Here is a 14224-nt window from a genome sequence, read left to right on the forward strand (position 1 = left end):
CTAGTGACTTAAGCCCAGTGACACTCCATGGAGAGATCCCCTGGGACTGCACCTTTATCTTGGCCAAGATCTCAGGGATGTGTGTCCATGACCTTCTTTCATCAGACTCCATCCTTCCGTCTCTGACACAGAGACAGCGTGGCTTGGTGGTTGCACCCCGTCTTCCTTCCTCCTGTCAAGAGACATGACCTTGGGGAAAATTGCCCCAATACTTACTCTGTGGGGCTCTTGCTAATTCTATTTTGCGGGGTCCCTGCTCAGCTCACTGACAGCACTCCACTGAGTTACCCCTGTGACTGGTGACCCCCGCCACTGGCCTCTGCGCCTCACACCCGGAGGGAAGAGACACGCTGGGTTTCATAATCCGTTTCAATTTCTCTCTACGGTGATTTACCACTTGCAGATAAAGGCAAAGCCCGTGACTAAACATCCATGAACCTGAATTCCATGAACTGACTCTTCTATTTCACTTCAGCATCCACTGAGGGGTCCCCCAAATCGCCCCTATTCTCTCAAGCCCCCTGAGCTTTCTGTTGGCAGCTGCCTCCGTGACTCGGCAACATCCTGTTCATCCTTCGGGTCTTGGTCTTTGTTGCCCTCCATGACCTCTTCCTGCCCTTCCTCATCTCCCTCACAGGGAACTGCACTTCTGGCTCCTGGTTCCTTCCTTTTCCTCCCTCTGCTCCTGTGACAGGGTTTCCTGGGCGCCCCCTCTGCCATGGGTTGCCCACCCAATCCCCTCCCCCCCACCCTGGTCACAGCCAGCAGGGGGTCACAACTCTCAAGCTTTCCCATTGCTGGTGGTTAAGCTCCTCACCACAGTACCATATTGTTAGGTCACATGGAGGATGTGGGATACTGCTGTTGTTCAGGGAAGGGACTGGAGCTGTCCTGGAGTCCTGGTGAGCCTCCTGGGGAACATGTCATTGCCTTTGTTTTGTTCCTTTTGAATCCCCCAGGCCTAGCCCAGACGCCAGCTAAATGTTTGCTGCACGGTGAGCTACAACTCCTGGCTTCATAATGTCACCATGCATTTCTCTTTGGGCCTGTCCAGGGCTCAGTGTCACCTTCTCTCCTACCTCCCTCCTCTTGGCTCACCCATTTCTTCCACTGCTTAACTCCCAAGGTGAAATGCTCAGTGTCTACACTGCAGGTCCCAGAAAGTGTTCTCTGCTTCCTTCCCCAGTGAAGTTCCCCTCAGTCTCTACACTTCCGGCTTCTGGACCCTAATTTATCTCCCATGGGAACAATGACATTGACCTTCATTGTTCAGACACAAACTGGAGCCACTCCTTCCAGAATCCCCATGTGACGCGAAATTCCTGCAGTGTCTGGGCACGACACTCACAGACCTGACTTCACTGAGCTAGACCCACGCGGGATTTTTCGTCTTTCACCACCTGAGCTGGGAGCTGTTTTGGTGGAAGCGCTGGGGATGGTGCTGACGTTTGCATGCGGAGGGATAGTGAGGTTCTCTTTTGTTTTTCAGTTTGCAAAAAATGCCTGTAAAAAGGTCCCTGTGTTACTCAATGGGTCCAACAAAGAGTCTGTCGCCTACAATGGATCCAGGTACGTGATTTCTGTTTCTGTGGTCAGCATAACCGCCTATGGGAAAATTTGTCTCTAAGAGGATATGATTTTTGTGTTTAAAGTGAGGATGGAAAATTTGGACTCAAAGGGTAAAAGTTGTGTCTCTATGGAGACCTTTGCCTTCCTTGTTGGTACTTCTGTCCAGTTGCTCCTTTGCATCAGCCCTGAAGTGGTCCTTGCTGCGTGTCTCCTCCTCCTCTTGACCCTTGTGATCTTTTCAATGTCTCTCATGACCTTCCATCTTGTCCATTCCCCATCTTTGTTTACACTTTTACCCCAGAACACCTTTCCCCACACTGCACCTTCTCTAAATTCTCCGTCCTGTAGATCTGATCTGACTCCTCTCTGCTTCATGCACAGCGTGAGACTCTCACCCAGCTGTGAAATGACAGTGGAGCACGTCAGGCGTGGTGGCAGCTGCAGGGCCTTTATCGCTCAGGGCTGGTGTTGTCACAGTGTGTTGTGAGGGTTCCAGGGGTGGACTCCAGAGGTCATCGTCGTTGCCATGTGACCCCAGCAGGGCACCTGACCTCTGCAGCCCCTGGACTAGGAGCCGGGGTGTGATGGTGATTTGAAGATCATCTGAGCTGATGCACGAACAATGTCCAGCATCTTTGCCCACAGCAGAGGAAAAGACCGAGGAATATCAGCGCTAATTCTCCTTGAATTCATCCCGGAATCTACCCCATCCGGGTCTCTGTCTCCCACTGCCCCTGTATTTACATCTGCTTCCACCTCAGGGACCTTTTCAGTCTGTGTTCTCCATCTTCAGGGCACTCTGGTGGCCCAAATTTATTTTCCTTCTTTTCTGTTACGTCTAACTCCACAAAGGAGCATTGGCATTTATATATTTTTCTGACCCCAACTTTGTGGACTTGGGGGTAAAAACATTAACATTCCCCAATTCTATATCTGGTATTGGGGGTCCAGTATTTGCACAAGGAATGACAATTGTCAGACTCATGGGGAAGAGTTGGGGACTGGGGTTAGAGCAGGACATCAGCGTTTTTCAAAGCAGTGCTTCTCAAGCTCCAATTGTGCACCCCGGGGTCTTGCCTGTGCTCCCCAGGGGCTTTGCAGCAGTAGGTTCTGACTCAGCAGGGAAAGCTCAAATGTGGCCTAAGACCACCTTTTGGAATAAGAAAATGCAAAGAAACGGGCCTCCCCTGGTGGCGCAAGCAGTTGAGTGCAGCGCTGTGAAGCTGTCTGCAGGCAGCCTCTGCCACAGGGGTTGCATCCAGGCTGGCTGGCAAGAGTCCCACATGGCCCAGCAGAGCTCTCCTTTGGGCCCATGGCTCCTCTCAGCAGTATATTTCATCAGTGTGCCTGTTCTGGTCCCCACTCTGTCTCTGGTGAATCCTCTCACCCTCCCCAATCTGGCCTGTACCCTGGTTCTTGGATAAAGAAATGAATAAATCTTCAAAAAAAAAAAAAAAACCAAACAAACAAAATGCAAAAAATCCCTATTGATGTGCAGATATTAGCTCTTGTTTTGAGAACTTTGTTCAGAGGGTTGAACTGAAGGAGTACACTGGGTGTTTCCAATGCAAATTATGGGTCAGTGTCAGAGAGTAGCTTCTAACCAGTGGCCTCCTGCCTGCTGGCTTTGACAGGCACTAGGAACCTGGTTCAGTTTGTGGTTTGGGGCTAATGGTTTTTGTCTCTTTCATCTCAGTGTTTTTGCAAGTGTGGAAGTCCCTAATTTGTCTTTAGCTGTTACCGCACTACATGCCTGCGTGATCCATGACAGCGAAACCAGGTATCTGTTGCTCCTTTGTACTCCTGTATTCTCAGGGTGATTTCAGGAACTGAGCCATGAAAGAATCCCTAGTCACAAGAATGTCCTGGGAACAGACTGGGGCAGGGATGGATGGGGAATCACTCTCCCCTCAACCCAGCCCAGCCACTCTCTCTTACCTTAGTCTCCATAATAGACACCCACCTAGTTCCCACCTTCAGCTCCCCTCCAGCTGGGAGCTCTTAGAAGCTTCCTCTGCTCCACTCTTTGCCCAGAGCCTGGCCCAGGGCCTGCCTGCTCCTCAGAAGAAACTAAGAGATTCAAGAAATGTCTGTGAGATCTTGTCATTTTAACACTTGCCTCTTTCTTTCCAGGGACTCATGCTCAGGCTCCATACAACGACTGAAATCAGATTTAAGACGAGACATTACATTTACTTGCGAGCATACGGACAGGTCATTGGTTTTTTTCTTTTTTTTTTTTTTTTTTTTAAATATTTATTTATTTATTTATTCATACAAGCACTGGGTACAGTCAGAAGCGCGGGAGGGTGAGAGAATTCACCAGAGCCAGAGCGGGGAGCAGAACAGGCAGAAGGACCAAAGTACACTGCTGAGGGGAGCAGCGGGCGGCAGGAGAGGTCTGCGCGCCATGTGGGACCCTCCTCCGGTGGCCGGGGAGCATCCAGGTATCGAACCGGCGCCGTGGAGGCTGCAGGCAGCTTCTCAACCCAGCGCTCAACCGCTGCGCCACCAGGGAGGCCCCCATTGGTTTTTTTCTTAAGGCAGGAATGGCATCTTGGTATTTGTAGGCATTTTCTTTCTGCCTCCTCTGAGTCAGGAGGTCTCATGAGTCCCTCTTGGCCCTGGTGGTGATGGGGATGAACTATCCTGATCTCCTTCCCCTCCCCCGCCCCCCTTCTAACTACCCAGGAGGGTTCCCAGCCACCCTGGGCCACCTGCTCATTCTTCCTTACCTGTCCTGTCACCCCTGTTCCGGGCAGGGTCGGGGAACCCAGAACCCCCAAACCTGCCAGCTCTAAATAGGCTCTGCCATCTGCCCTATCAAGACAAAACATGCAGAAGACCTGTCATGGAAAGGAACTTGGAAACAATTAGTGGGCAACAAAGAGGAGGGAGAGAATAGAGTTTCCAAAGAAGCCCCCACAGTTACCCATCCCCTTGAGGGTAAAAGCCCAGCCAGACAGTGTTGGCCCAAGCGGGACGCTGAGGCCTGAGAGCCGGCCCCCAGCCTAGGGTTCTCCTGGTGGGGCCCATAGGAAGGGGCAGAAGGGGCTGGCAGGTCTGCAAGAAAAGGAGCAAAATCCAAAGCCAAGACAAGATAAAGGCTGCCGTTGTAGCCTCCCCACGGGTCTGTCCCGCACGTCTTTGGCGCTTCAAGTGTCTCCTTGCCTGTCCCCCAAGTCCCTGGTCCGGTCCAAGGCTGAGACATAAGGGCGGCTTCTTGGCCTGGGTCTCTGCTCCAGGTGCCTCCTCCAGGTCTCCCTCCTGATGGCTCCTCCCTCTCCCAGGTTCTCCAGCTGCTCCTCCTTGCTGGGCTCCGCCCTTCTCTGGGGGAGCAGGGAACTGGGCCCTCCCTGTTCTGTGGATGCTTTTCCCCCCTCTTTCCCTGAGTCTATTCTCTGGGGGATCCCGGGCCACCACACTGGTGAGGATGGGGGATCCACACTTCAAGCCTCTGTGCCATTGGCCTTGGAATGGGCTAGAGACAGACCCGAGTGTTCAGAAGCCCGTGGGTGCTGGTCGCTGTTCTAAGGCTCCTTCTCTGCCTTCAGCTCAATCAGCCTGGACTCTCCTGTGATGAAGAACCTTGCTCCCCCTCTACCCCTCCTCCACTTGCCAGCCCCTCCCTCTGGGCCCTGGTGCTTTGTTTTCTTGTTTGTATGGAAATGAGAGTCACTCACCAGCTAGATCCCCCTGGGGCTGCTCTGTGCAGAGGAGGTGAGGTCCTCCTGCTCCTGCCTTCTCCAGAGTCTAGAAACACTGCCCCTTCTCAGGCTTTGGCTCAACATTCTCTCAAGAAGCTCCTGAGGAGAAGAGAGCAGGTCATCAACAGATAATTTGGGGACCCTTGTCTCAGGGTGCTGCTTTTGCTGTCCTTGCTCATCAGTTGATGTTCATGTTGGCAGCTGTTAAGTGTGAGAGCCAGGAGGTCATTTCTATCCTTGCACAAAGGGAGTTTGTCATCAAACTCCCTTCAAAGTATTTACTTCTCATTTTATTTCTCACTCCTGACTTGGCCCTTCTCTGTGTTGTCAGGAGATGGGGTGGGTGCTGGGGGGCCCATGGGTTCTTTTGTTACTAATGAAGGGGTTTTTTCATTTCAAATTAACCAGACCCTTTCCTGAGCTGCCACTTGATCTCCATTTTTGTTTTCTTGTCACAGGAAGTCATTTCCTGCATGTCTGAATCGTGGGGTTTCACAATGCAAATCTGTATTATGGGGCAGTGGTGTGATCGGATTAATCGTTGCACTCTTGCTGTCCATCAACCTGCCTGACTCGGGAGCCACACTGGTGGGGAGCTGAGGATTTGAGGGGAGCCCCTGTCATTTCAACACCGGACAAGACCTTTCTCTCCAGTCTTAACATAGCTTTTGTTTTGATGTCGTATTATTCAAGAGAAATCATTGTATAATATTAGAATGAAAATGTTATCCTGAATTATTTCATTTTAACTTTCCTATGAAGGGTTTACGCTGGGTATCTGTGGGCAGCCTCCTTTATGAAAATGAGCACATTTTTCAGTATGGTGCATATTGGTACTGTCAAGTCCAGGAAGACAAACACCCAAGCTTTCCAGAAAGTGTCACATTCCACATGAACGGCCTTGTGTCAGGGTCCATTTTGAACCCTTTAGGATCTATTGATAGTCAGACTATAAATGCCATGATCATGGTCATGTGGGAAAAGTCTTGTGAGAGCTTCCCAGTGCTTGGTGCGCTGCACAGTGAGGTTGATATTATTATCCTCCATGTGTTAGATGAGAAAATGGAAGTGCAGAGAGATTCTATCTCTGGCCTAATGTCATAATTTATTCAAGGAAGAGGATGACTTTGAACTCTGGTCTGTGGGACTCCAAAGCACATGTGCTCTCTATCTTGAGGACTAAACCACAAACTTAACGTGCCTTTTGTTTTCCACCAGTAAGTGCCTGTGAGGTTTAATACAATAAAATCTGGAATGTGATTTTTCTGAATGACTTGAAAACGTACGTTTCCTCCTCCATTCCGCAGGGCGCATGGTCTGCTTGGCAGTGCGCGTGCGTGCCTGACCCTGCAGGTGAAGCTTCTCCCTTTTTTCTTGATCAGTCTAGTTTGGGGACTGTCAGCATTTTCCACTCATTCAAAGAAACCCATCTTCAGATTTTTACATTGGATTTTAATCTTCTCTGTATCAGTAGAGGTATAGAAATTCATCCTAGTTCCTTGGGGTTTCTTTATTCAACTGGCTGCAATGGAAGCTTAAACCATGGATTTTGGTCAGTTTTTTTTCTTTTCTAACACACACTTGCTTCAATAAAGTTTTCTCTGAGTGCTCCAGTGCCTAAGTTTTAATATGTCTTTTCATTATCATTTAGTAAAAAATATTATCTAATTTCGTTATTGAAAAACGTGTTGCTTAATTTTCCAAATTGGAGATTTTCTTGGTTTTAACAAACAGATGTGTTGAATGAAGATTTGACAAATAAATTGGTACTCCCTTGGATACCACTTGGATTATTAAGAATTGCACATTTGTGGAGTCAGGCACTTCTGCGTTCCTATTTTGGGGTCACTCTATGACCAGGAGAGGGTTTCCTGCTGCCCCTGAGCTCGAGCTTCCCTGCCACCCAAGTGAGAACTATAATAATCCTATGTCAGTGTGGTGGGGACGACAAAGACGCAGCAGTGAACAGTCTAGCACAGTCAGTCAATTTCGGCTCCTTTTCCCCTGGCCCTGACTGGCCATCCCTCTCCCTGCAGGAGCCTTTCCTCTCCCCCACTGTGCTCTTCTCTCCTGAGCACTGCTGTGGACTTTCATCTTGTCTGGGCATGAGGACAGGTGCTTGGGCCAGGTGCAATTAAGATTCAGACTTCCCCAGTTCACCCACCTTTGGGGTGTTTCTTTCTTTCTTTTTTTTTTGAAGATTTATTTATTTATGCATCCAAGAACAAGAACCCCCACACAGGCCAAGGTGTGGGTGTGAGAGGACTCACCAGAGACAGAGCGGGGAGCAGAGCAGGGGGATGTACTGAAATACACTGCTGAGGGGACAGGCGAGGGCTGCCGCGCCATGGGGGTCAGCTTTTCTTGAGAGGACACAATGGAGAGGCTCACTGGACCGGTGACGAGGGTCACAGGAGGGAACAGCGCAGAATGTGAACCAGAAGGAAGGATTCCACAAGCTCCCACCCTGCATGTGAGAACCACGCTCACCTGCTTCCTCTCACCCTCCATGAACCCGAAGTGCAGCTTGGCCAGCAGAGATGGTCTCCTCCAGCGAACTGCAGCAGCCCAACGTCTTCGGCATTCCTCATGAAGCAGCCCCTCCAGATCTCCCTAGCATGGAACCCACTTCCAGCAAGCACCCCCCTCCCGAACACTGTGCTCAGAACTCCCGTTGCTGCTTCCATCCTGATTCATTATCTTCCCTGGTCATCCTTGGCGTCCACCCCCGTCAGCCGCCTTGAGGGACATTGTAGTGTAAGGTAAAAAGTGTCAGGCTTTTCTGCCCTCCCGCCATCAGGATAGATGACAGAGCCCTGCGGTCCTGAATGCATGACTGATGGCGGGCACCTGGAGTAGGGTGTGGGCACAAGTAGATGGGATTCCACTGGGTTTTTAAGGGCGGTGTCACAGAGATGCCAGCAGAAGCCGAGAGAGAAGCAAGAGAAGCAGAAGCTGGGAGAAGGCCGGAGAGCCCAGAGTGAAGACCTGCTTGGGCCTGAGAGGCCTGCCAGCCTACCGGCCCCCCAGCGTCCCTGCCTGCCATATGCCTGGTGAACCCCAATAAAAGACTTCAAAAAACCACTGAGGACTCTGATTCTCCTTTTCCCGGTCTGCATGGGATCTAGAAAACCTGCACTGTGGTCTTCCTGACCCTACAGACATCCTCTTCATGGATCCTCTCTACAATCTCCGGCTCCAGATCCTTCCGTGCCCTGTGCTAATCAGCTTGTCAGCAGAAAGCACACGGGGCCCTGAAGAGATCCATGAAAGAGACTTTAAAGGGGGCCATTTCCAAAGACCTGGGCAGGGTTCACGGGACAGTCAGGGCTGCAGCACCCAGCGGGGAGCAGCAGGGGGCACTGTTCCCACTGCAGCCTGTGTTACTGGGGTCTGGGATGGCTGGGGTGTCTGGAGAGGGGCCACCTGCCAAGAGTGGCTGTGGGGGAGGAAACAGTCACTGCTCACATCTGAGCCTGGAAGAGAGGGTCAGGGGTGACCCAGCACCTGATTCTGGCTAAGTCTGGAACCCCTGCTACTGCCATGATAGTTTCAGGACCTGCCCAAGTCCCGACTCTTTCTTCCTACTCCACCCCTCTTCTTACCAGTGTCTCCTATTGGCCCAACCCCACCAGGTGCCAGAGGGCACAGGAGCCTAGAGAAGACAGGTATGAGGAGCCGTCCTCAAGTTCGTTGTCTCCTGCTTTTTGCAAATTCTCAAGACTATGGCATCGGACTCACAACTGCCTTTGGAGTCTGAGATCTATTTCATCAGCACATCTCCATTGAAAGGTCAAGTTTACCCTTTTATTGCACATGCCATGTCTGTTACGGCGTTCTAGCTCTGAATATTTCCAACAGAGGAGTTTAATGCAGGGATTTATTTTGCCCATAATAAAAGAGTTCAAGAAGACAGATTGGGACAGGAGAGGACCAACAGTGGTGTTATTGTTCTCAAGACTTTGCTGATTAGCACAGTAATCCTTTTGCTCTGCACCATTTGCTCTGTGGACAGGGAATCTGAGCAGGCTCCTGTGGAATGGCTCCTCTCTGCCCCCCTGTGGTTTCAGGTGGGGCTACTCACCTGGGGCTGGAGGATTCATGATGGCCTCACACGTATCTGGTGCTTTAACAGAATGGCTCAAGCATCTGGGGAAAGGCTGGGGTGACTGGGTCTCCTTCTTGTGATGTTGGCTGGTTCACTCATAGGCAGGGAACCTAAGTTTTCCCCATAGATTTGCCTCTTCTGTCTACACTGATGGCCTGGACTTTCCATGGTTGTCTGATTCCCTCTAAATAGAAACAGAATCTAAAGGGTGTCTTATCTCCTGGCCCAGAGACCCGACTGTCACCCTGACTGTGTCTGTCGTTCAACCCAAGCCACAGACCAGTACTGATCAGGCTTGGGAATTGGCTCCATCTTCTTTTGGGAAGGGGACATGATGGTCCTCTCTACAGATGCTCTACCCCAGAAACCAGTGGGTCAGCCATGTTGGTTTGTCAGCCATTGATTTGCCTCCAAGGCAAAGTCAACCTTTGCCACAATTTTTTTTTACCAACTCATCTTCTCCTGCTGTTGAAGCCCTGCAGAGTACCCCGGGCTATCGAGGGCAGGGCAGGGTCTTGACGGGGAGAAGGGATAGTGAGAGAAAAAGGAATGAAGGAGAACTGATAAGTAATTCTGACAGATTTTCCCCTTTAACCCTGGGAATGCAAACAGCCACAACTCCCTCTCTCCAACACTATCTGTCCATTGCAAACGGTATCAATCAGCCATGACACTGTCTCATGAAATACATTCGTGTCCTTAGTGGTCTTCTCAGACAAGACTGGGTGAACTTTGCCAATTTAACAGTTTGGGAAGGAGCAGAAATCTACCTGCCACACTGGTTCAACTTCTCAGGGGACAGGGACACTTGGCAATTTTTTTTACAGATTTATTTATTTATGCACACAAGAGCTGGGGTACAGGCCAGAGGTGCAGGAGGTGAAAGGATTCACCAGAGACAGAGTGGGGAAGAGAACAGGCAGACAGACCGAAGAAGCACACTGCTGAGGGGAGCAGCAGGTGAGTCAGGAAAGGTCTGCTGCACCAGCTGGGTTGCTCCCTGGTCTATGGGAATTTAACTTGTGCTGAGTGGCTGCAGACAGCGTCATAGGTTGCATCTTAACCCTTACGCCACCAGGGAGGCCTGACACTTGACTATTTGAATCCACTCTACAGGTTGATCCTGACCTGTCTTACTTCTCCTGAGGGAGGCCTCTCCTTTGACGCTTTCGCTTTGGCTATCACAGTGTCCTAAATAGAGTTGTTTTTCACACATGTTTTGGGTTCCACAAATCAGGTGAAATGAGAAGCTGAGACTCAATGAAGTGAGCTCTCTGCCCAAATCTCAGAGCAGGATAAGGGGTGGTCCTCATCCCTCTCTTTCCAGACCCACAGAGCCTCACACCATCTCGAGCTTTCAGAAGTGTAGACCTTAAAAGCTGAAGGGAGGCCACAGGCATCAGCCATTTGCATCACAGATTAGCAACAGGAAGCACAGCCAGGTCAATGTCTGCCCAGACATCCAGCCCCACTGGGTAAGACAATCTCAGGGCTGGAGCCCAGGATTTCTGGCTCCCAGGCCACTGCCCTTAACTCGTCCCTGGAGTGAGAACCTGACACGTGTGATTATTACTGTGTGCTAGAGGGAAGGAGGAGGTGACAAGAGGCATGGACTTTTGAGAAATTAGAACGGAAGAGAAAAGGCCCCACCCAGCTTTCACTCACAGTTTGTCCTCAGCCAGGCATTCCCTGGGCTAATCCCCAGAAGCCCTGGCCCAGGGCCTCTCTTCCTCCTGTCCTGGGGAACACAGTGTCGGCCTCCAGGTTGCCGGGTGACCAGTCAGGTCTCAGAGTCCCTCACAGCACACTGGTCCTTGACTCAATCAGATGCTGCTGTTTTCAGTTCCATGGAGAAGAATGTGTGTTATTTTAAAAAAAAAAATTGCTTTTTAAAAATACTAAAGTAATAGTGGCTACTCACTTGGAAAATTTAACCAATACAGAAAGATTCAGAAGGCAATAAATGTCCTTATCTCTATGCAAAGTAGTAGACTTTTCTCTGTATGTTCATAGACATTTTCATATTTCAGCTTGGGCTCTGTTTGAAGGAGGAACAATCAAGGGCAGAATAGATTCTACCTTTTGTTGATAAAAAAGGAGCAGCTGGTTATTTTACCCACAAAATGGAGTATTTGGGAAGAGCAGAAGTATCTGGGAAATGCAGGCCATGGTGGAACATTGGCCATCCAGAGAGGCAAAGGAAAGAAGCTTTTCCAGAGGAGAGGATGGAACTTGGGGCTGTTCCAGATGAAAGTCCCTGGGAGGAGAGCAAGAGTCCAGGGGGTGGCAGCTTGTCCCTGGACGGGCTTCGGAGCTTCTGTTGGTGGGATAGTGACTGGGCAGGATGAGTCTGTCTTTGTCCTTCCATTTGGAAGGCTGGGGATGTGCTCCTGCTGTGGTGTGCAGTGAAGCGCGTCTCTACAAGGTGGCTGTGCTAACGTGACAGAGCTCATGCTACAGGCCTCTCCGCTCTGACTTTAGCTGCGGTTCCTGGAGTCTGTCACTGGCTCTGCTCACAGTGAAGAGACTGCAGTGATTTTCAGCGCCATCAGTCTCGTGTCTGGGGAGCACGGGTCGGGGTGTGATGGGGGTTCGTTCCTGGTCTCTGTGCTTGTTTTGAAAAACTGAAAATGACAAAAAGACAAACAAGCCAAAAACAAAGAAAACAACAAAAAACAAAATGAAACAGCAACTGCTCCAGGTGAGGGTGGCGGCTGCTCTGATGCCCTCACACACCCCAAGGCCTGTGGTGAAAGCTCTGGTGACTCTCCAGGGCTCGATACACATGAGGAAGCTTTGCTGTGGGCCTGGAGGTTCTCAGAGCTTCCCTGTCATGACTCCTTCAGCCACACTTTGCAATTGATGAGTTCATGGCGCCCCGTCCTCATTTTCAGGCGGGAAGGCTCCGTGGGCTAGAGCAGGAAGGACCCGTGCAGATGCACATGGAGGAAAACCTGGAGCCTGGACTCAAGCTCTGAGAAGTGGCTGGAACTTGCGCTGTCACCACCGTGCAGGTCCCCCCTCGCCTCTGCCCTGTGGGTAGGGACCAGGGCTGGCTGAGTGGTGCCTGTCCTGCTGCTCAGCTGCCCCCCTGCTGCTCATGTGCCCATCTCTGCTCCTCAAGGTCCACGACAGCAGCACGTCTTGTTTTCACACATCACAACAGTTCCCTCTCTTCACAAAGGCGTGGGGGAGGTGACTGTCCAGGACCAGATGCACCGTTGCCCATTTTAAAACTATGCTGAGGGTTTCAGTGTCCTCCTGGGTGTGGGGAATCTTGATGATGAGGAAATTTGACAGGGGCAATGCGTGACCATGTTTGTGCGTCAACCACGCACTCATTCAATACATAGAGCTGTGATCCTGTGGGTTCCCGTGCTGGAGCGTGTGCCAGGACCACTCCAGGAGACAGAAGCCCAGGCCTCATGGGGCTGCACCCCAGCAGGCGCAGAAGATGAGGAATAAAAAGCTTCAAGAAGGGGATGGCATTTAGATGGCGACAGCTGTTGGAGAGAAAAGCAGCTGGAAAACAGCTGGAAGGTCTTGGGCTGGGGTTGTGGTTTCAGTGGGGCTGTCCTGCGAGGGGACACAGAGGTAACGTTTGAGCCAAGAGGTGAAGGAGTGGAGGGATCCATTCCTGCCAGGATCTGTGAAAAGTATTTTTCGGGCAGAAGGAGTAGCAGAAGCAAAGGCCCTGGGGAGGCCACATGTGGGGAAGAGCAAGGAGCAGGGATCAGTGGGAGGGAAGGGAAGAGGCGAGGCGAGGCTGGGTCTTGCGGGTCAGTGCACAGAATCCCCTGATCGAGAGGACAGCCCTCGGGCAGAGCCTGCTCCCCACAGCACACTGACACCCCAGACTCCGGCTGAGGCTGTAAGTCAAGACAAGTCACCAGGAAGGTGGAGGGAGACCCTGTCAGAGTGTTGCGTGGCCCCGGGCCACTGTCCGTGCTGTCACGTCTTTGTGTAATGTTGTATTCAGTGCACACCCCACTCCTCTAAGACACTGCGACACACATGAGCCTGCTGTTGTCTAAGTGTGACCGTCTCTGGGCTCAGGTACAACTAGGAGATGAGCTGGGGAAGCCCATTGGTGGGTGAGGTTTCTGGAAACTGGGAAGATCACAAAGGTTATCATCATTTCCATGGTGGAGAAGAGTCGTGTCTGAGTCGCGTGCACACGTGTGTAGAGATCGCACATCCTGGTTGGTTCATGCCAGTTCCAGTGGGGATCATTTGTCCCTGTGAACACATTAAGAGCATCCCCGTGTGTTCGGGAAGAGAGGACCCGGACACGGAGCAGGGACGCATAGTGAGAGGATCCAGCTGTCAGAGAGACCGGGCCCTGGCACAGCAGGGAGTGCTGGTGAGGGGTCACCAAAGGCCCTCAGGGTCCCTGCCTTGCAGACAGGCACAAGCCATCGGGCAGAGCCCTAGCAGAGAGGCCTTGACACCAAGAAACCTTGATCTTGGAGTTCCCAGTTTCCAGGGTTGAAGAAAGAAATCCCTGTTCTTTATAAGCGATCCTGTCTGGCGTTTGTTTGCGCAACCTTGGATGGACTGAAAGAGGAAATAACCCATTGCACTCAGTTTCCTCCCTGCAGGGGAGCCTACGGGGGCACCTTGGGGCAGAGACCAGTGGGGCAGGATGGAGCATCTGAAGGGCAAGTGGGCGCTATCTAGCCCGCAACCTCTTCCGTACACGTCACCGGTGGGCATTGAGCAGGAAAGGGATATCCTGAGGGAGCACAGGCTCCGGGCAGCCTTTGTGTGCACAGATGGGACACCCCTGGGGGGACCCACGGAAGCAAGGAGGCCGAGGTTCTTGGGAGGAGGGTTCTGC

At 51.4% G+C, this 14224-nt stretch overlaps 1 long non-coding RNA gene across 2 annotated transcripts; it reads left to right on the forward strand.

Annotated features, from left to right (window-relative positions):
* The first annotated feature begins 872 nt into the window (after window positions 1-872).
* LOC119260722 (uncharacterized) lies at window positions 873-5966 on the forward strand. 2 transcript variants are annotated; one of them, XR_005128788.2, is made up of 5 exons: window positions 873-902; window positions 1490-1569; window positions 3266-3349; window positions 3703-3783; window positions 5735-5966. It is a non-coding gene; the product is annotated as an uncharacterized LOC119260722 (long non-coding RNA). The 2 variants fall into 2 exon arrangements; XR_005128787.2 differs by having other exon boundaries at window positions 881-995.
* Window positions 5967-14224: the final 8258 nt, after the last annotated feature.

This window comes from Talpa occidentalis, unplaced genomic scaffold (genome assembly GCF_014898055.3).
Source record: "Talpa occidentalis isolate TD23 unplaced genomic scaffold, MPIMG_talOcc4v2.1 talOcc4.6, whole genome shotgun sequence".
In the NCBI taxonomy this organism is placed as follows: domain Eukaryota; kingdom Metazoa; phylum Chordata; class Mammalia; order Eulipotyphla; family Talpidae; genus Talpa; species Talpa occidentalis.